Here is a 24270-nt window from a genome sequence, read left to right as displayed (position 1 = left end):
GGGTGTCGTTTCTCCAACGATTATTTTTGTCAAATTTGTTGAAGATCAGTTAGTAGTAGCTATGGGGCTTTATTTCTGGGTTTGCTATTCTATTCGATTGATCTATTTTTGTACCAGTACCATGATGTTTCAGTGATAATTGTTGATTTTCTTGGATATAGTCTGAATTAAAATTGAAAAATTCTCACCCATCATTTCTTTAAACATATATTTTTTTCAGTCCATCTCCTTTCCTTCAGGGACTCCAGTTACATGAAAATTAGGCTGATTGATGTTGTCCCACAACTATTGATAATCTGTTTGTCTCCATTTTTTTCTTCTTTTGTCTTGTTTTGAACAGTTTGGTTGCTATATCAAGTTCACTATTCATTCTTCTGAAATATCTACTATGATAGCATTCTCCTCCAGTGTGCCTTTAATAAGAGGTATATATTTTTTCTCTGATATCTTAACTTGGGTCTTTTTTTAATAACTTCCATCTCTCTATTATGCTAATTTTTATTTCTATAAAAAATTGAAATAATATAATAAAGTTTTACTAATATAATCACATTACAGTTATATAACCTTTTTAATGTTCTTCTTTACTAATTTTATCATCTGGGTCATATTTTGGTATCTTTATGTTGATTTTTTCCCCACATTATTAGGTTTATTTACCTGTTTTATTACATGACTGGTAATATTTGATTGGATGTTCAACATTTTGGAATTTATGTCATTGACACCTGGGCATTTTTGTACTTTGATAAATACACTTGAAGCTTTAATCTGAATTAGCATTAAGTTACATGAAAAATAGTTTAATGGTTTGATCTTTTGAGTTTCTGTCCTAAGCTTTGTTTGTTTGATCAAGTATGCCAAATGCTGCTTTTCTCACTACATAGTTTTCTTCTACAACCTGAGATTTTTACTTCCCTCAGATATCATTTTTCTTTTTCATTTTAAAAAATTAAAACATTTGCTCTTCATTGAATGTTTTATACATTGAATAAGGCATTAAAAAGGTTACTAACGTTTTCATGTTTCAGTATTTGGAATGCCTGGACCATGGATGATTTATGATAGTAGATCCATCAGAACTGCTTTATTGTGAAAAATCTTTATTGTTTTTATGGTTGATTGTTTTTTCCACATGGGATAGTTAGTTTTCTGAGACAGGAGTTTTCTAATTTCCAGAGCTGAGGTATAAACCTGCTTGCCAACATTCTAGCTTAGTGGCAGAACAAAGCTGAGTGGGTGTTTCAATATTTAATGCAGTGCTCCTCCCTTCAGTCATCTTTGGCGTTTCCAACTTCAAAGTCTCAATTCATTTAGAGATTAAATCTCTGATCTTCTGTTGGAGAGATTAGGGGAAGATATCTGTGCAGCAAGAAGCAGGATATGATCTAATTACTTTTCGTACAGGTTTTTACGCAAGTTTCTTTTTTAGTGTCACTTAAAATGCCACATTCCCAATTATTTATCTCCACCTCCCAATCCTTTATCTTTACCTCCCAATCCTTCTTTTACTGCTATGTTATCAATCAGGTTATTTCTTTATTTCCTGAACTGTTGGATTTTATTTAATCCCGCAGAAACCCCCTAATTCATTTCTTCTTGCCAATCTATTTCCTAGTATCCAAACTATGATTAGTGTTATCTTCTATCCCATGTTTTTTTTTTATTATAAGTATATATTCTTTTTATCCCTTTTCAATCAATTTGATGTGGTTTTAAAAGGTTATAGGGGTAAATTTAAGTGCTCTCCATGTTTACCTGGAAGACACTTATTTATCTTTGCACTGCAAGATCCAGTTGTAATGCCTAGTGCAAAACTGGCTTAATAAATATCTTTAGTTAATTTAATTTCATGTGCTTTACTAGCTCCATGACTAGGGCAACATGACTATGATAACTGAAAAATCTAGTCTGAGAATCACTGCAGTTTTCTTGTCTAATGATGGCTCTCACGTTATTTGGTAGACAAAACCAATAAAGCAATTTTGTTAATAAGCATTTCATAAATTGAAAAAAGTATGTTAAATTATGACTTTTACTGAAATTCCACAATTAGTTTTTTAACCATGAATGTAAACGTATTTGTGCATGATGAATAAATATCATAGTTTGCCTCTACTAATATTTAGTTAGAAATTGTTCTTTACATTAGATCACGTTTTTTTTCTATTTTTTCTAGCTTTAAGTTTGTTAAATGTTTGGTTTTTATTTCTACTTCTGAGTTATAACACAATTAGGCCAACATTTTATCATCCATTAATGAAAGGATGAAATAATGATAAAATAGATACATAATTCAAGATGGTGTTATTAAATTAAAGAGTAAATGAAGCTTTACTATAGAACATTTTATCTTGAGTGCTGAGAGAAGTGAATCTGTCAATGTGATGGTTTTGAACAAGTAACTAAAATAAACAAAAAAGTGAGTATTGGAAATATGAAGATTAATATCTGAAATATTAAATTTATTGAGCTTACACTATCTTATTACCCAGTAGGTTGTCTTTTATGAATCTTCAAATAGCATCATGAAGCATCAAAGATGAGATTCTTTTTAATATAATGCAAAGAGAATACTCAAGGAAACAAATAGTGTATTTTCCAGAACAAAAACGAAATAATGCTCACCCATACAAAAATGATTAATTTTGTTGCTAATGGCAAGAGAATGCCCTAGAACAGAAACATGATTCAAAGTTGTCCCACTTGTAGCAAAAACACATCTGAATCAAACTACTTCTGAAGAATTAGTCAAATCAGATACAATATTAATGAAAATATTATTCTCACAGAGAAAGCAGACTAGCTGTTGGCAAATCTTCTCTATCAAATGACAGTTAGGCTTAATGTAATATTAATGCATCTAATATGGAAAAGCAACTATTATTATATGTGTATGCTACAAGATTATTTAATTTGCACTTGGTCAAAAACTCCAATTTAGAGAATATAAATTAACCCTTGGCGTGTCAGTAGTTCATATAAAGAGTAAATGTGCTTATGTTTTTGTTTTTTTCTTTTTTCTATATTCAGTGATAGAAAAATATTTTCTTTCACTTAACAGTTATTTTGTGAATCATGATTTAAACTTAAAAATAATGAGTCTTTTAAATTTATGCATATAATCTTCATGCATACAATAGAAGAGTGTCTTAAATACTAATAAATATTTTCTTTAGTCGCAGAAGAAATGTGCTGGCACAACTTTCCATTTTTATTTATTCAATTTGGAAAAAATAATGAAAACAAATATGACCACTTCATAATCACTGTGTTTTTTCAATTTGTTTTAGAAAGAAATGAAAATTGAGTAAAATACCTTGATTTGACATAATGAAGTATGTTAATTGTCACATATTATTGGACTCCTATGAGTTTCTGAAAAGAGAAATTCAAAGTACACATTTATGACACAGATAATGACAAAACCTTTTTAGTGATAAGTGATTTTGTTTTTGTTTTCATTATATGTCTAAATGACAGTCTTAGAATTGTGAATAACCTGAACATCTCATTTCATGGTCAAAATATCCTGATTATTTTATTAAAGATAATATATGAAGATAACAGCAAATAGCTTCACTGATGAAAGTTTGAATATTAACTAACATCTGATGCTTATTTGTTTTATTTTTTATATAAAGGAAATAATAGAATGTGATTGGGCATATTTTGAAAGCATATTCAAATATTACCATAGAATATAAAGAATGTTTCCCAGGACTGAATATATCCAGAGAGTAATGAGGAGTACATAAACGCCAATCTCCAATGAAGAACCTTTCCACCTAGTAGTAATGGAATGTAATATGCTCATTGGTTTAGCATCTGTTGGAACACAGAATTCAGTCTTTAACAATAATCCCCACAATGTTTCAGCATCAAAACTACAATAAATACCTGCCAGTTGCTGCCTTACCTGATAACCTCTAAATGTTTTGACACTTTACATTTCCATTAAAAAATTTTAAAATAAAAGTGACAGTTTAATGAAAAATCTAGTCTTTTATTTGACAAATAATTATTAAGGATCAGGTTATTGAGAATGCTATAGATACTGGCAGTATAACAGTGGAGAAAAAGGAAAAGCAGACAGAAAGACAGAAAGAGATAAGAAAGGAGAGGAAAGAAGAGAGGGAGGAAGAGGGACAGAGGAGAAAGAGGAAGGTAAAAGGGAGAAGCAGAAAAAAAAGTCAAAGAAAACTTGTTGGGGAAAGAATAAAAAGAAAAAAAAAGGAATAAAACAAAACTTTAACCACAACCAGCTTGCTTTCTAAAGAAAATCTAGGATGTTACATAAAGTAATAACGTTTGCCTCATTGTGAATGAGGATTTAAGCTAAAATTTGAACTAAACGTGGGAGCAAGTCATGTGGATACCACGGGCTCTATGTCAGTGCTATAGTCAAAGCATATTGTTTGGTAATGGGTGAAATATTGGCTATTGACAACTTTCACAAGAAACATGCCTAACTCCTCTATTGGATGACATCCCTCCTAATTTACTGTAGAGATTAAGAGAAAAGATAGTTTCAGTATAGTACCTTGTTTCAAATCCTGTGTTTAAGTCAATAATTGATGTATAATTTGTGGCATATTATCATAACTATCTGAATCAGAGTTTCCTCAAGCATGATTGGAATAAAAATAGTTTTAACTAACAGGTTCTGTATGACACAAATAAGATAATAGATAAAAAGCATAAAGCATAGTGTATCTCATGTGACAAGTATAAACTAAAATTTAATTAACATATTATGTTTATCTAATATTGTCAGTTTTACAAATTAGCTTTGGTTGAATTCAGATTTCCACACAATATTGCAAATATCAATTTTGTTATAGTTTGCTCTCTATTAGCAGTCATATGGTTTGTCTGTGTTCCCACCCAAACCTCATCTTGAATTGTAATCCCATAATCTCCATGTTTTGTGGAGGGACCCAGTGGGAGGCAATTGAATCTTCAGAGCAGTTACCTCCTTGCTGTTCTCGTGATAGTAAGAGTTCTCCCAAGATCTGATGGTTTTATAAGGGATTTTCCCCTCTTTCGTGTGGTACTTCTCCTTGCTGCTGCAATGTGAAGAGGGACATGTTTGCTTCTCCTTCTGCCATGATTGTAAGTTTCCTGAGGCCTCCCCAGCTATGCTGAACTGTGAGTCAGTTAAACCTCTTTCCTTTATAAATTACCCCATTTTAGATAATTATTTATAGCAGTATGAAACATACTAATGCAGGCAGATTTCCATATGTCTGTCAAATAGTAAATTACTGGTATGATTTGAACAGACACTATATTCTCTTAGAGAAAACTATAATGCTCCTCTAATAATGCATGTACCTTCATGGCAGAATACTAGAGAATATTTTGACAGCCTTAGAGGTGAGTGTTTGTATAAACCTAAATAGAAGACTACTACCATATATTAATAACATACATTACAATTAATATTTTTCACCAGTGCTTCAGAAATGTTGCCTATTACTATTTGTGTGTTCATAGGCTTACCCACTATCCAGTGATAAATACTACAACATAATGCCAATGGAGTCTTAGTATAAACATTAATATAGTTTTACTTGATTTATCCATGTCCCTAGAAAGATTCAAGCATATGAGAGCAAGAATTATCATTTAAACCATTTTCACTTTATGTAAAGTGAGTTTCTGAATCCATCCTGTGGTTCTGAAATGCATAATTGAAAAAGACATATGCAGCAACTGGCAGATTTCCAATATTGGTTCCTTGACCTGTGGAGTGAAGACTATTATGGTAGGAAAGTGGAAGCCACCTAGATCTGCTTCTATCTAGGAAAATAGCTAATCAAAAGCACAACCAAGTTTTTGGAGGGATTGTAGAGATTAGTACCACTATCCTTCAACTTACATATTTGGCATGGGCAGAAACAAATAAATCTTGGAGAATGAGTATAGATTATCGTTAATTCAACTGGGTGGTGAATCCAAATGCAGCTTCTATTCAGGATGCTGTTTCATTGCTTGAGCAAATTAATACTTCCCCTGGTACCTGATATGCAGCTGTTGAGCTGGCACATGTTTTTTTTCTAGATGACTGTTAGCAAATATAATTAGAAGTAGTTTGATACAGCTGGTGAAGGCAGCAACACACCTTCACTGTCCTATCTCATGGGTATATAAATTCTCCATTATCATGTCACAGCTTAGTCCACAGAGGGCTCAATCATCTTCCCTTCCACAAGAGATCACACTGGTTTCTTATATTGATGATTGTATTCTTATCAGAACTAATAAGCAAGAAATAAAAATTACTATAGACATATTAGTAAGACATGGTATGTCAGAGAATGAAAAATCGATCTAACAAAAATTTAGGCATTTTTCACTTCAGTAAAACTTGAATCCCTTCCTTACACCTTATACAAAAATTAATTCAATATGGATTAGAGACTTAATTTTTTTTTTTTTTTTTTGAGACGGAGTCTGGCTCTGTCGCCCAGGCTGGAGTGCAGTGGCCGGATCTCAGCTCACTGCAAGCTCCGCCTCCCGGGTTCACGCCATTCTCCTGCCTCAGCCTCCGGAGTAGCTGGGACTACAGGCGCCCGCCACCTCGCCTGGCTAGTTTTTTGTACTTTTTAGTAGAGAAGGGGTTTCACCGTGTTAGCCAGGATGGTCTCGATCTCCTGACCTCGTGATCCGCCCGTCTCGGCCTCCCAAAGTGCTGGGATTACAGGCTTGAGCCACCACGCCCGGCCGAGACTTAAATGTTAAACCCAAAACCATAAAAACTCTAGAAGAACACCTAGACAATACCATTCAGGACATAGGCATGGGCAAGAACTTCATGTCTAAAACACCAAAAGCAATGGCAACAAAAGCCAAAATTGACAAATGGGATCTAATTAAACTAAAGAGCTTCTGCACAGGAAAAAAAAAAAAAAAAAAAAAACTACCATCAGAATGAACAGGCAACCTATAGAATGGGAGAAAATTTTTGCAATCTATTCATCTGACAAAGTGCTAATATCCAGAACCTACAAAGAACTCAAACAAATTTACAAGCAAAAAACAATCCTATCAAAAAGTGGGTGAAGGATATGAACAGACACTTCTCAAAAGAAGACGTTTGTGAAGCCAACAGACACATGAAAAAATGCTCATCGTCACTCACCATCAGAGAAATGCAAATCAAAACCACAATGAGATACCATCTCACACCAGTTAGAATGGCAATCATTAAAAAATCAGGAAACAACAGGTGCTGAAGAGGATGTGGAGAAATAAGAACACTTTTACACTGTTGGTGGGACTGTAAACTAGTTCAACCACTGTGGAAGACAGTGTGGCGATTCCTTAAGGATCTAGAACTAGAAATACCATTTGACCCAGTGATCCCATTTCTGGGTATATACCCAAAGAATTATAAATCATGCTGCTATAAAGACACATGCACACATATGTTTATTGCAGCACTATTCACAATAGCAAAGACTTGGAACCAATCCAAGTGTCCATCAATGACAGACTGGATTAAGAAAATGTGGCACATATATACCATGGAGTACTATGCAGCCATAAAAAAGGATGAGCTCATGTCCTTGGAGGGACATGGATGCAGTTGGAAACCATCATTCACAGCAAACTTTCGCAAGAGCAGAAAACCAAACACTGCATGTTCTCACTCATAGGTGGGAATTGAACAATGAGATCACTTGGACACAGGAAGGGGAGCATCACACACCGGGGCCTGTCGTGGGGTGGGGGAATGGGGAAGGGATACCGTAAGGAGATATACCTAATGTAAATGACGAGTTAATGAGTGCAGCACACCAACATGGCACATGAATACATATGTAACAAGCCTGCACGTTGTGCACATATAACCTAGAACTTAAAGTATATTAAAAAATAAATAAATAAATTTAAAAATAATTCTAGGAGTCTACTGGTGTGGAACATGTTGAGATACTCTATCGATGGTGAAGGAGCAGCTCTTGCACCTGGTTCCTCCTATAATCAAAAAAGAGGCACAATGCCAAGTTGTGCTGCTTTTGAGTGGGTCCCAGAACAAGGAGAAGAAGGCTCTGCAGTAGGTAGTGGCTGCTAGGGTAATTTTAAATACCAGCTAGGATGACATGTCCATTTGCAGAAATGTGGACTCTAGTTGGTATGAGTATTTTTTCTTTATTTTATATGAATATATATATTCACACACATACATATGATGTTTAGAATATATTTTATCTTCCCTTTCTTATGTATTTATCATCTAGCATAATATTTACTAATAATAGTTAATTTTACAACACATTATTTATCAGTCAAAACTGCCCTTCTATGTGGACCATATGATCTAGCAGATTTGATGGTGCTCTAAGAGTTGGTGGCAAATAGAGACAGTGTTTGAAGCCTTGGCAGGCCCCTATAGGTTAATCATAGAACAAGCCCCTAGGATACTGGAGTAAATTCCTAGCATCTTCTGCAAACAACTATTCTCCTTTTGGTAAACAGTTTTGGGGTTGCTGCTGGGCCTTACTAGAGACTGAAGACTTAACCATGGGCCACCAACTTACCATTCATTCCATTATTCATCATAAATTGGGCATTTGTTGACCAACTAAGCCATAAATTAAGGCAGGAATAGTAGCACTCAAATCAACAAGTGATTCAGCTGCTTGGATATGGACTTAGTAAAAATATGATTGGAAGATTGATGACAAGGATATCTGAGAAAAAGTTACGTGGATAGGTTGCTCTATTGGGTAGCAAACTTGAAGATATCTGCATACCTTGTGGATGGCCTCAGCAGAATAGAATTTTAATAATTAAGTGGATAGTATGGGGTGTTCTGTGGTATCCATCAGCCCCTTTTCCTAGCATCTCCTGTCATTGACCAGTGGGCTCATGAACAGAACAGTGATGGCAGCAAGATTGGCAGTTAAGCATGGGCAGCAATGTGAACTTCTACACTTAGGTTGTCCTGGGTACAGCCACTACAGCTCAGCCAGCCCTGAATAGAAAGGCTGTTGTTTTCTATTGCTATCAGTAGAAAACCACAAAAAATTTCTGATATGGCACCATTCCCCTGAGTGATCAGACAGCTACTTGGTGATAGATAGACTGCAGTGGATCACTTTTATCATGGAAGGGCAACACTTAATTTTTATTGGAATAAACATTTACTATGGACATGGATTTGCCTACTGCATGCAATGCTTTTAGAAAAATTACCATCCACTTTCTTATGAAATGTCTCACGCACCATCATGGTATCCCATGCAGCATTGCTTCAGATTGTAGAGTTCACAGTATATAAAGGGGGCTCATGATCATGGAATTCATTGTTTTCACCATGTTCCCTATCATCCTGAAGCAGCTAGTTTGACAGAACAGTAGAATGGTCTTTTGGAGACACAGTTACAATGTCAGCTAGGTTGTAATACCTTGCAGAGCTGAGTCATTGTTCTCCAAAAGGTGTATGAGGTCTAAAGCAGCATCTGATATGTGTGGTGGTGTTTCACCCATTTCTGGTATTCAAAGACCAATTTATCCAGAGGTAGAAATGGGAGTAATACCTCTTATTACCCCTAGTTGATCCCTAGTGATCAACTAACAAAATGCTTGCTTCCTGCCCCTGTAATCTCATGTTCTGAAGGTCTGTAGGTTTTGGTTTCAAAGAAAAGAAAACTTCCACCAGGTGACACAATAATTATTTCACTGAACTGAAGTTGAAGACTGCCACCCAGCTGCTTTGGGATACTCATGCCTCCAATCAAAAAACAAATAAAAGACTCTATATTAGCTTGGGTGATAGATCCTGATGACCAAAGGGAACTTGAGCTATTTCTGCATAATAGAGGAAAAGTAGAGTATGCTTGGAGTACAGGAGGTTCCTTAGAATGTATTTTATTACTACTCTGTCCTGTGATTAAAGTCAATGGAAAACTACAGCAATCCTACTGGGAAGGACTACTAATAGCCCAGAACCTACAGCAATGAAGGTATGGATCAGCTATCCAGACAAAAAACCATGAGCAACTGAGGTGCATTCTGAAAACACAAGAAATATGAAATGGAGAGTAGAAAACAGTAGTTTTAAGCACCAGTTTGACTACATGGCCAGGTGAACAAATATTAATTATCCTTACTCTAAATATTTTTTCTTATTTGTTATGAATATATAAAGATGTATAAATGTATTAAAATGTCTTTGTTTTCATCCATCTCTTATCTTTTTATCATCTAGAGTACATAACCATAGTTAACTTTATATCATATTATTTAAGTTACAGGATATCAAGGATGGCCTACAACTGCCAGAAGCATGATACAAATTCTCTTTCAGAGCTTCTGTAAAGAGAAAATTCAGCTAGCACCTTGATTTCAGAAATTGTTGTCTCAATGACTGTGAGATAATAAATATCTGGTGTTTTAAAATACCTAGTTTGTGTTACTTTGTTATGGAAGCCCTAGGAAACTGATACAAATTTGAATAGATTGTTTGAGGATATTGTCCTTTAAGACTTACTCAATGTGAACTTACAAAATAAAGTTGCCATAGTTAAATTATTAGCTTTTGTTTATTACCAGATTTTTCTTTTTCTTTTTGCTTCAGGCTGTGCTTTATTTTGAAGCCAGACTAGACAGATGGCAACCACCTTGAAGGGTGGTAGTGAGGAAACATTTTTTTTAAATGTTTAAGTTCAGAGGTATACGTGCAGGTTTGTTACATAGGTAAACTTGTGTTATGCGGGTTTGCTGTACAGATTGTTTCATCATCCATCACCTACTAGGTATTAAGCCTAGTATCCATTAGTTATTTTTCCTGATCCTCTCCCTCCTCCCAGCTTCCACCTCATGTAAGTCCCAGCGTGTACTCCCCTCTATGTTTCGTGTCCACGTGTTCTCATCATTTAGCTCCCACTTATAAGTGAGAACATGTGGTGTTTCATTTTCTGTTTCTGCATTAGTTTCCTAAGGATGATGACCTCCAGTTCCATTCATGTCCCTCCAAAGGATATGGCTGCATAGCATGCCATGGTGTATATGTATCACATTTTCTTAATCCATTCTATCATTGATGGGCATTTAGGTTGATTCTATTTGTTTATTATTGTGAATAGTGCTGCAAGGAACACACACATGCATGTGTCTATAAATAAAATGATTTATATTCCTTTGGGTATATATTCAGTAATAAGATTGCTGGGTCACATGGTATTTCTGTCTTTAGGTCTTTGAGGAATCGCCACATTGTCTTCCACAATGATTGAACTAATTTACACTGCCACCGACAGTGGTAAGTGTTTTTTCTCTCCACAACCTTGCCAGCATCTGTTATTTTCTGACTTTTTACTAACAGCCATTCAGACTGGTGTGAAATGGTATCTCACTGTGATTTTGAAATGCATTTTTAAAATAATCAGTGATGTTGAGCTTTTTTTCATGTGATTGTTGGCCACATGTATTTCTTCCTTTGAAAAGTGTCGGTTCATGTCCTTTGCCCACTTTTTAATGGAGTTGTTTGTTTTTATCTTGTAAATTTGTTTACTTTCCTTTTAGATGCTGGATATCAGACTTTTATCAGATGCAGTTTGCAAATATTTTCTCCCATTCTGTGGGTTGTCTGTTTATACTACTGATCGTTGATAGTTTCTTTTGCTGTGCAGAAGCTCTTTAGTTTAATTAGATCCCCTTTGTCTAATTTGGTTTTTGTTGCCATTGCTTTTGGTGTTTTAGTCATGAAGTCATTGCCCATTCCTATGTCCTGAATGGTATTGCCTAGGTTTTCTTCTAGGGTTTTTATGGTTTTAGGTCTAATACTTAAGTCTTTAATCCATCTTGAATAAATTTTTTATGAAGTGTAAGGAAGGGATCCAGTTTCAGCTTTCTACATATGGCTAGCCAGTTTTCCCAGCACCATTTATTAAATAGGGAATCCTTTCTCCATTTCTTGCTTTTGTGAGTTTTGTCCAAGATCAAATGGTCATAGATGCGTGATGTTATTCCTGAGGGCTCTGTTCTGTTCCATTGGTCTACATCTCTGTTTTAGTACCAGTACCATGCTGTTTTGGTTACTCTAGCCTTGTAATATAGTTTGAAGTCAGGTACCGTGATGCCTTCAGCTTTATTCTTTTAGCTTAGGATTATCTTGGCAATGCAGGCTCTTTTATGTTTCCATATGAACTTTAAAGTACTTTTTTTGCAATTCTGTCAAGAAAGTCATTGGTAGCTTGATGGGGATGGCATTGAATCTATAAATTACCTTGGGCAGTATGGTCATTTTCACATTGATTTTTCCTATCCATGAGAATGGAATGTTCTTCCATTTGTTTGTGTCCTCTTTTATTTCGTTGAACAGTGGTTTATAGTTCTCCTTGAAGAGGTCCTTCCCATCCCTTGTAAGTTGGATTCCTAGGTATTTTATTCTCTTTGAAGCAATTGTGAATGGGAGTTCACTCATGATTTGGCTCTCTGTTTGTCTGTTATTGTTGTATAAGAATGCTTGTGATTTTTGCACATTGACTTTGTATCCTGAGACTCTGCTGAAGTTGCTTATCAGGTTAAGGAGATTTTGGTCTGAGACAATGGGGTTTTCTAAATATACAATCATGTCATCTACAAACACGGACAATTTGACTTTCTCTTTTCCTAACTGAATATCCTTTATTTCTTTCTCTTGCCTGATTGCCCTGGCCAGAACTTCCACTCTATGTTGAATAGGAGTGGTGAGGGAGGACAATCCTGTCTTGTTTCAGTTTTCAAAGGGAATGCTTCCTGCTTTTGCCCATTCAGAATAATATTGGCTTTGGGTTTGTCGTAAATAGCTCTTATTATTTTGAGATATGTTCCATCAATACCTAGTTTATTGAGAGTTTTTATCATGAAGGGCTGTTGAATTTTGTTGAAGGCCTTTTCTGCATCTGTTGAGATAATCATGTGGTTTTTGTCTTTGGTTCTGTTTATATGATGGATTATGTTTATTGATTTGTGTATGTTGAAATAGCCTTGCATCCCAGGGATGTAGCCAACTTGATCATGGTGGAGAAGCTTTTTGATGTACTGCTGGATTCGGTGTGCCAGTATTTTATTGAGGATTTTTGCATTGATATTCATCAGGTTTATTGGTCTAAAAGTCTTTTTTTGTGTGTGTTTGTCTTTGCCAGGCTTTGGTATCAGGATGATGTTGGCCTCATAAAATGAGTTAGGGAGGATTCCCTCTTTTTCTGTTAATTGGAATAGTTTCAGAAGGAATGGTACTAACTCCTCTTTGTACCTCTGGTAGAATTTGGCTGTGAATCCATCTGGTCCTGGACTTTTTTTGGTTAGTAGGCTATTAATTATTGCCTCAATTTCAGAGCCTGTTATTGGTCTATTAAGGGATTCAACTTCTTCCTGATTTAGTCTTGGGAGGCTGTATATGTCCAGGAATTTATCCATTTCTTCTAGATTTTCTAGTTTATTTGCATACAGGTGTTTATACTATATGATGGCAGTTTGTATTTCTGTGGGATTGGTGGTGATATCCCCTTTATCATTTTTTATTGTGTCTATTTGATTCTTCTCTCTTTTCTTCTTTATTAGTCTTGCTAGCTGTCTGTCAATTTTGTTGATCTTTTCAAAAAACCAGCTCCTGGATTCATTGATTTTTTGAAGGGTTTTTTCTCTGTCTCCTTCAGTTCTGCTCTGATCTTAGTTATTTCTTGCCTTCTGCTAGCTTTTGAATTTGTTTGCTCTTACTTCTCTAGTTCTTTTAATTATGATGTTAGAGTGTTGATTTTAGATATTTCCTACTTTCTCTTGTGGGCATTTAGTGCTATAAATTTCCTTCTACATACTGCTTTAAATGTGTCCCAGAGATTCTGGTATGTTCTGTCTTTGTTCTCATTGGTTTCAAAGAATATCTTTAGTTTTGCCTTCATTTCGTTATGTACCTAGTAGTCATTCAGGAGCATGTTTTTCAGTTTCCATGTAGTTGTGTGGTTTTGAGTGAGTTTCTTAGTCCTGAGTTGTAATTTGATTGCACTGTATTCTGTGAGACAGTTTGTTGTGATTTCTGTTCTTTTACATTTGCTGAGGAGAGTTTTACTTCCAACTATGTGGTTAATTTTGGGATAATTGTGATGTGGTGCTAAGAAGAATGTATATTCTGTTGATTTGGGGCAGATATTTCTGTAGATGCCTATTAGGTCCACTTGGTGCAGAGCTAAGTTCAAGTCCTGGATATCCTTGTTAACCTTCTGTCTCATTGATCTGTCTAATATTGACAGTGGGGTGTTAAAGTCTCCCATTATTATTGTGTGGGAGTCTATGTCTCTTTGTAGGCCTCTAAGGACTTGCTTTGTGAATCTGGGTGTTCCTGTATTGGGTGCATATATAATATTTAGGATAGTTAGCTCTTCTTGTTGAACTGATCCCTTTACCATTATGTAATGGCCTTCTTTGTCTCTTTTGATCTTTGTTGGTTTAAAGTCTGTTTTATCAGAGACTCAGATTGCAACATCTGCTTTTTTTTTTTTTTTTGCTTTCCGTTTGTGTAGTAGATCTTCCTCCATCCCTTTATTTTGAGCCTATGTGTGTCTCTGCATGAGATGGGTCCCCTGAATACAGCACACTGATGGGTCTTGACTCTTTATCCAATTGGCCAGTCTGGGTCTTTTAATTAGGGCATTTATCCCATTTACATTTAAGGTTAATATTGTTATGTATGAATTTGATCCTGTCATTATGATGTTAGCTGGTTATTTTGCCCATTAATTGATGCAGTTTCTTCCTAGAATTGATAGTCTTTATACTTTGACATGTTTTTGCAGTGATTGGTAGAGGTTGTTGCTTTCCATGTTTAGTGCTTCCTTCAGGAGCTCTTGTAAGGCAGACTTGGTAGTGACAAAATTTTTCAGCATTTGCTTCTCTGTAAAGGATTTTATTTCTCCTTCACTTATGAAGCTTAGTTTGGCTGGATATGAAATTCTGAGTTGGAAATTGTTTTCTTTAAGAATGTTGAATTTTGGTCCCCACTCTCTTCTGGCTTGTAGAGTGTCTTCTCAGAGATTCACTGTTAGTCTGATGGGCTTCCCTTTGTAAGTAACCTGACCTTTCTTTCTGGCTGCCTTTAACATTTTTTCCTTCATTTCAATCTTGGTGAATCTGACAATTATGTGCGTAGCACTCTTTTATCAAGTCCTTGTGGACGCTCGTAATTGTGCCTCAGATTATTTGTGTAATGTCCTTGTGTCTGTTAATATTTTTCTGAACATCTTTCACTTTGCAATGGAGATGTTGATAGGCTGTTTAAAAATGTATATGAAGTAAGGAATGAGTATTTTTAAAATGAAATAAACAAACACAATGCAAATTTTGCAGTAGCAGTGGTTTCAAACTTTTCATGCACAAAAATCACCTGAAGGGTTTGTTAGAACCGGATTGCTAGTCTACAACCTCAGAGTGTCCTGACTCAGTAGGACTGAACTGAGGCCCAAGAATTTCTATTTTCGTAAGTTTCTGAGGTTATGCTGTTGCAGTTCAAGGTCTATAGTTTGAAAAACACCAGTCAGAAAACTTTGTATTTTCAACATGGTATATATACTGCCGTATCTTAGAACAGATCATTAAAATGGCTAATATTTTTATATGTCTCATTTTAAATATTTTAGTATCTTTGAGTCTAGAAAAAGAATAAAATAGCCTGAATTTTATATCATTTGGAACTTGTCCATATTCTCAGATTCTAGACAATATTTTTGGTTTATTATTTTGTGGGAAGAGATTATTATGGTTTTTGACTTCTAACATCTCTACCTCGTCACTCCCATTATCGCTCAACTGGATACCTGCAGCAACCTTCTAGAGGTCTCTGTGCTTCCAAGTTTCCCTACTCACCTTGATTCTTCTAAAAATAGAATTTACATGAAATGTCATTTATATAACCTATTGTATAAACTTTTCAATGACTGTGCCATTGAACTTGAGATAAAATCTAGACAACTTAACAGAGCTGACAAAATCCTATTTAGCTGTCTTTTTACCTTTTTCTGTCCGACACTGAAAATTTATTCTGTAGTCATTCTGAATTTTCATTTATTTTAGTTTATTTAATACTACTCTACTATCTCTTGCCTTTCAGGTCTTGTCATATACTCTTTCCTCTGTTACTTTACTTCTCAGTTTAACTTCAGAACTTCCAGGAAGTCATCCCTGACCAAAAAAAAAAAAAAAAAAATTTTAAATGCAAACTAGAAAATCTAATAATGTTTGTTTTGTATCTACAGTATATCATGCTCACACATTTTATGATTTGCCATATTGAGTGCTCATGTTTTTTGGACCTACCTAGTAGAGTAAAAGCAACTTGATAATCTAAATCTATCCTTTCACCATTATCACTAGGTGCCTTACACAGTGCATTGTACAGGCAAGTGTCCTAAAATATATTTGCTCAATTAGTGTTTCAGTGAATTAATTTATAAATGAATTTGGAGTCCACCTCCTTGACATGCATATCAAAAGTTTCAAAAGCAAGATATCTCTTAAAAATTAATAGAACTTGAAATATATAAATGCTTTTAAAGACTATATATTTTTAAAAACCATTTTTTCTGAAATGATATTAAAACAAAAAAGAATAGAAACATAAACCAGAAACAGTAAATCCAAGAAACAATTTTCAGAAAAATGACACTTAAATACAAATAGGAACAGTATACTCTTTTAATATTTATTCCCCAAAAATATATTATTTAATTTGATGAGTAAATGAAGAACAAAGTCAAAATAAACAATATACATTTTTATTTTGGATGACTGTACTGTAACTCAGCTAGTAAGCTACGTATTTAAAAAATCAAGAATATTAACCCACCAGATAAGGTATTGTTAAATTCATCATGTAGTGTGTGCCACTGCTAATTAGCCTAACTTTTCTTTGGCATCCTAAATGTAATTTCACATATAAGATTAATATACATATCAGAGCATCTCCATCAATGTATAAGAAATTCACAAGGCTATGTGTGGTGTGTGTCTTCCAGTGTCTGTAGATTTGCAGATGAATGTTGTTAAGTGACAATGTAAATGACATGAGTGGATCCTACAGGCAAATTACCTGTATCATGTGTTATGTCCAAAACCCGATCTAGACAACCTGACAAGTCATGCTGCTAACTAGGTAGACAACTGAACTGACATTTTCACCGTACTTCTCATGTGCCACTGTAACCTAAGTGACTGTTATCACAATTAATTTCAGTCACTCAGTTCTAATAAAACAAGAGCCACTTTGTTTATTTCTCATTTATCTTTTAAATAGTTTGAACTCATCTTAACAGTGCTTAACAGAATAAATTTGTTCTGCAATGGATTAAAATATACTGATAAATGATGTCTGCAAATCAATGGTTGTTTTATTTAAAAGCGAGAATGCTAGGTTAGTAATAGTTTTGTTTTATATCTGTTGATCCTGTTCTCTCTCCCTTTCTCTTCCTCTTCCTTTTCTTCTGCCTTTGCTTCTCTCTTCCTCTTCTTTTTCCTCTCCTTCTGCCTCTTTCTCTTTTCTCCCTTCTCACTCTTCCCTCTTCCTTTTCTATTTCATTTTTCTGTTGTCATAATTTAGAATCATTTAAGAAATATATATTATAGATATTAGCATATTTTAATTAAAACTTGTATTTTCTCATATCTATATGTATATTTATTAGTGTCAACTTAAATATGAATTATTAGAAAGTCACGTAATATTAGACAAGGTTTATAGTATAACAATTATAGTTAAAATACAGTGTTTGATATTAAGGAAACTATTCCGTAGTTTTCAGAATATCAGCTTCTATCAAAGATCACATGCAAATTAGAAACAATTTATACTTAAGTTATTCAGATATTGAAACATCTACCTAAAATCTATTGTAAGATTTAAGTTAAAAACTATATAATCATTTATTGTTTAGTACCTGCTATTATGCAGTCACCTAATTTGATAGTTGTTTAGTGCGTGTTTACTAAGTGTTTGGCAGTATCATGATCACTGTATGTGGTCGAGTTCAAATGCTAGTAGGGAGAAGCTAAAAATAACAATCAGCAAAATAAAATTAACTTTCATAGATGTAAGGACTATGACAAGGTCTATTCTACGTTGAGTGGTCAGGGATAGTCTTGCTGAGGACATAATATTGAATTTTGGATCTGAATTATGAGAAGCAGCAGTCCTCTGAAGTTTCTTGAGAAGAATGTTTACATTACACTGTACTCCATAAATGTAATACAACTGTAATTTACTAATTAAAAGTAATATAAAATGTATCAAAGTAACAACAACAAAAAAATCCGATGAAGCTAAAACTGTATAAAAGGGAGAGTGGTAGACGAAGTCAGATATGTGGGCACACATCACAGTGTGCAGGGAATTTCTTCACCGTGATGAAGAATTTAGATTTCATTTTTATTATAAAGGGAGACCTGTAAAGTGTTTTCAGTGAAGACATTATGTGATGTTATTTAAGATTCTTTTACTTTTAAGTTCTATTCAACTGCTGTTAATTGAGAATGGACTATGAAAAAGACAAAGAGATACAAGTAAAATGGAAGTTTGGATATCCTGTGGAATCCCATTATAAGCATCCAGAAGAGAAATGGTAATATCGTTCAGGTTAATCCAGCAGATTCTTTCCTTTCTTTGATTATGTGAATATTAGGGTAATGTTTACGTAAACTGTAGTGATTTATGCTAAAATATTCTGTAACTACATGTAAAATTATCTACTATATTCAAAAATGCCTAGTTATACATTATACACAAAATGAAAGATATTAACTTTGCTTCTTTTATTCAGACTCAAGAATCTGGCACTGTGTGTGTCTTCTGACTTGACTAGAAAATTAGGTAATATCATATGATGTGAGATCCTCTCCTGATAGTCCTGATATTTAACTAGCCCTCATAAGTGTTTTAATAGTGTTAATAGCCAAACATATACTTTTGAAAAACACTTTCATCTAATTCTATTCCTTTTGGCAAATAAATCCCTAGGCCTGAATATTACATGTATGGATGGAGGATCATTGAGTAATGGGGTAGTGGATGATTTACATTACTCAAAAGCTTTGAGTAAGACTTTATTTTCACATTGTATCATATATTAAAAATGTACATACACACACACAGACAGACAAATATAGCTATAGACAAACAGTAGTTTTCCATATTTTAAAAAGGAAAGATTGACATGTACTGTCATGATAACACAATATGTCTTTCATGCAATCAATCTCTTCTTTCTATCGATGCTTTCATAACTGACCTTGATATTTATCCATTTCTAGTCTCCTTGCCACTACTCTATTTCAATTCCTTATCACTTGTTGCCTGCATTATTAAAGTAACCTCCCCTTTAGCTTTAGTTTTTCTGCCCTCAGTCTCATACTCCTCCAAATCATCTTGGCAGGTAAGAAATTTCCTCATCTTGCATACCTTTGGCAGATTAATTTTCTTAAAATATTATTTTGGCAAAAATCAATAAAAATAAGTTTCGATATAAAATCACACTTTCATTATTGCACATTCCAAAAATCTCCCATGGAATAGGAAGATTAATTACTAAGAGAATTATTTCCAAATCATCTTGGACAATATTCAAGACCTTCAACAAACTGCCCTCAACTTGTGTAAACATCTTCTTGCTATATATTGAAAACAACATGATCAGGAGTAATAATGCACAAACGCTAGTCTTGATTATGTTCCTTTCTAGCCTTGTAATCTTGGCCAAATTAGATAAGCCCTCTGTGACCAAATTTTTATGCAAGAAATATGGTAAAATTGGGAATACTTACTATGCCTCCCTCAATGTATACAGTAGAGAAGAAAAACCACAGGGTTTGATGTATTTCTGAGTTAGGATTCTCACATATCATTTATGATCTATGACTTTCCTCAGTTACCCAAAGATTATAATTTTAATGTATTCCTCTTTAAAAATAGGCTATGGAAAATTCCCAACTCAGAGTTGTTAACAGTATTAACTATAGAAATGGTGTGAAGAGATTTTTATAAATTATTACAACATGCTTCCATTGTCAGTTACTGTTTCATATGCTAAATAATGTTTTGAACAATAAAACAGGAAACAATATTTCTCAAGAAACAGTGGTAGAGAATAGGGACACGACAGAAAACGGAAGACAGCAAAAAAAGGGTGCACTTTTAAACAAGTTACGTCTGGTTGACAAGTGAATCTTGTTCTTGCTGGCGAACTCTGGGAAATGATGTAAAACACGTGTAGTTAGGAGTGTCCAGCCTGAGATATATGGAGGTTATTTTATTTATTTATTTATTTTTTTGCACACAAAGTCCTTCAGTCATTTTTGAAAGCTGCTTCTCTAGGGTGTTCATTCTCTGGCACTTTTTGGCAACATTACATACTAGGTTGATACATTTTGGCAGATAAGAACTGTCCGCAAGCAAATAGGTGAAGTTACTGATATTTTCATCAAAGCATTCTCAAACGCTAATGAAAGTCCTCCAAAGATGCCCATGCTCATGTCTTTGTAGCTTATAAATAGGTTAGGCTGCATGGCAAAGGGGGATTTGTAGATGCAATCAAGGTTATGCACATTAAAATAGAGATTATCCTGAGTTATTTAGTTTGGTTGAATAGAATTACCTGCATTCATCTTCATTAAAAGTAGAGGGTACTTAGGCTAGGGCTAGATGGGAGGTAAGAGACATAAGGTGTGAGAAGAAGTCATTGATGGTTTTGAAGATGAGTGGGTCCACAAGGCAAGGAATGCCAGAGAAATTTAGAAGCTGAAAAAAGCTCCTGGACAACAGTCAATAAGCAAAAGGGATTTCAGCCTATAACCAAAGTAACAGGTTTTACCCAAAGACCTGAAAGAGCAAGGAGGGAATTCTCTCTCAGAGCTTCAAGAAAAGACCCCCAACAAGCCTTGATTTTGGCATTGAAAGACATAAAGCAGAGGAAAAAGCTGGGCTCACTCAAACTTCCAGGTGAACAGTTATATAATTTATGTTGTTCTAAACTGCTGATTATGTCACAATTTGTTGTAGCAGCAATATGAAACTAATACAAAGGGATGTGGTAAGACACTCAACACGGAAAACAAAAACACATCTCCAATTTTCCCTTCCTTCCTTCCTTCCTTCCTTCCTTCCTTCCTTCTTTCTTTCTTTCTTTCTTTCTTTCTTTCTTTCTTTCTTTCTTTCTTTCTTTCTTTCATGTTGAGATGGAGTTTCGCTCTTGTCGCCCTGGCTGGAGTGCAATGGTGCAATCTCAGCTCACTGCAAACTTTGCCTCCCGGATTCAAGAGATTCTCCTGCTTCAGCCTCCCAAGTAGCTGGCATTACTAGCACCTACCACCACACCCGGCAGATTTTGTATTTTTAGTAGAGACTGGGTTTCACCGTGTTGGCCAGACTGGTCTCAAACTCCTGACCTCAGGTGATCCGCCTGACTCGGCCTCCCAAAGTTTGGGATTATAGGCGTGAGCCACTGTGCCCAGCCTCCAATTTTTCATTTCACCTACCGTTAGTGGGTTTTTTTTCCCCCCTCTCCAACATTCAAACTGCAGGAGCTTTCACAGCCTCTCTTAAATTCTTGTATAGAAGTTGTTCTTCTCTAAACTCAAACCGTATTTACAGTAAGAGCTACACAATTTAGAAATTGATCACGTTCTCTCTTGCATATTTCTATGTTTCTGTACTAAAAAGTTGTCTTCTCAGTAATACTATGCATTCTTCTCAGGCAAGGACTCTAAATATATAAAACTCTTTTTCTATAACTTAGGAAAATAGAAAAAAAATACTGACAAAAATCAACAAAATATTCAGCAGGGCACCTCTAAGATACAAGTGCTTATATTTATCCACAATTCATTTAGTATCATTTTTTCCACCTATGATCAGTAAGTGTACCCTCTGCATAAGGAAACTTAAAATCACTCTCCCGACTCTCACTCCTACTTGTTGCTTGATTTCTCACTTTGCCTTGTAATTTTCTGTTGCTACGGGGCATCTGAGTTCTAATTGTTTAGTCTTGACTGAGCATGTTTTCTTTTCTCATATGGTGAATTCACCTAGCTTTCCCTTCTTTGCGTTTACATACTTTTGTGGAACCAGGCATGTTTTTTTTCTTTTTTAGTACCACATCCAAAATTTAATTGCCTCTGATTCCTGCTTAAAAGCAATGGCTACCTAAAAAACAAAGGTAAATTTTATTTTTGTGTGAAGAGTACAGCTCAAACTTTGGCAGAACAAAAGATTATTTGGAGACTGTATGTTCTAGAGAATTTGGATTATAGTTATTGAACTTGATGTTTATATTTGTTTGTGGTTGACTTCCATTGCTGTGATAAAGACATTAGCAGAAGAAAGAATGAATGAATAGGATGGAATAACAATGTAGACAAATCAAATTTTCCCAGTCTAATGATTGTTGAATGTGTATATTAAAAGAATTGCTGTAAAATATTTACCATCAACATAAAATAGCAGCAAAGGTAGTTTTATTTAATAAGTGAATTCTTACTGGTTTACCTTTTTTCTAAGGGTTTCACATTAATAGAAAAATTATACTATAGTTAATTCTCCAAAGACCATCTGAATTGTAAATTAATATAAAACATTTTTTTTTTCTCTTAAGATAGCACTTCTGTTACTTTACCTGCCACAATCTTTTGTTGCAATCTAAGAAATCTTCTGTTAATCTTAAATGATTTTTTTTTTTTTTTTTTTTTGAGACGAAGTCTCACTGTGTCACCAGTCCGGAGTGCGGTGGCCCTATCTCAGCTCACTGCAAACTCTGCCTCCCAGTTTCAAGCGATTCTCCTGCCTCAGCCTCCCAAGTAGCTGAGATATAGGTGCATGCTTCCACAACCAGCTAATTTTTCTATTTTTAGTGGAGATGGGGTTTTACCATGTTGCCCAGAATGGTCTTGATCTCAGACCTTGTGATCTGCCCACCTCAGCATCCCAAAGTGCTGTGGTTACAGGCGTGTGCCACCACACCTGGTGGATTTTTTCTTATAATTTCTTTGAAAATTATTAGATATAAAAAGAGTTAAAACTATTCAAAACAATTCTTACAAGAACAAAAAAGCTCATCAATTCTAAATTAAATTTCATAATTAGTATCTTTTTTCTGTCTTTAGCTAAATTCATTCTAAATTCAACACTTATGATGTGTGTTCTCTGAATTATTTTGTTGATATTATACTTTGAAAAACTCAGTAGATGTGAACAAGTTATACTTATATAAATTAAGTCAAATGACAAATCTACAGACTTAGCACTCATAGATTTTTTTGAGCAACGTGTAATTTTGATAAAATATATCTGACATAAAAATAGATAAAATAATAACAATAGTAATCATTAGGGAAACAATATTTACAATGTGTTAAGCTGTTTGGTGAATGAGACGATCATTTTAATATCAACCCCTCCTTGGATATTATTATAGAGTAGATGAAGAGAGAGATATTAACAGTGCAAAGTAGTAGGAACCTATTTCCATCTATCATATATACCTTTTGTTTGAAAGAATATTACCTTTACGTGTTAAGATTCATGACTAGTTTTCATTTCAGTTAAGATTTCTCTGGTAGTTATAAAGAAATGTATTATTATATCATTTTTTCTATGATATAAGACACAGAGAAATACTTTGGACATTTGTGACAGAATAATTTATTTTTTCCTACAGAAAGAACTGAAAGGCCATCACTGCCAATATCAATTAATTTTAATAATGACACTCTAGAGAAAAATGGTAGTTAAGCCTTCAGCTGTGAGGCACCTTTTATAGAACTTTATAAAACTGCAGGTGCTGGCACCTGGCCCGGAATGGAGAAAATTGTATTATATATTGTTAGCACTAATACATACTCATTTCAGCTGAGGCATTTTTTAAAAGCCCACCCGTCATGGAAATAGGAAATACATGAATTTGTCCAAATAATATTTCGTGACTTTCTAAGAAAATTCAAAGAAAGCACCATAAGTCAAGGACAAAGAAATGAACATCAAGAGCAATTGCACACTAACCTCGAACTCAAGGATGGCATAATTTCTAATGCTAGCTTATTTATCCAGTTTTTAATTTAGAACGAAGTGTGTCTAACCATCTGAAGAACCAAACTTCCTTGTGAACTAATTACTCTCAAATAAGGAAAAACAATTATCAGACTCTGTAAGAACGTATGGAAACTATTGATGCTATTGAAAATTTCTAATGGGTGCATTCATTTATAAAAACAGGCTCTATTATGGGTCATATCTGTGGGTTG

Source organism: Theropithecus gelada, chromosome 8, assembly GCF_003255815.1.
Source record: "Theropithecus gelada isolate Dixy chromosome 8, Tgel_1.0, whole genome shotgun sequence".
In the NCBI taxonomy this organism is placed as follows: domain Eukaryota; kingdom Metazoa; phylum Chordata; class Mammalia; order Primates; family Cercopithecidae; genus Theropithecus; species Theropithecus gelada.
This window is presented reverse-complemented; position numbering follows the sequence as displayed.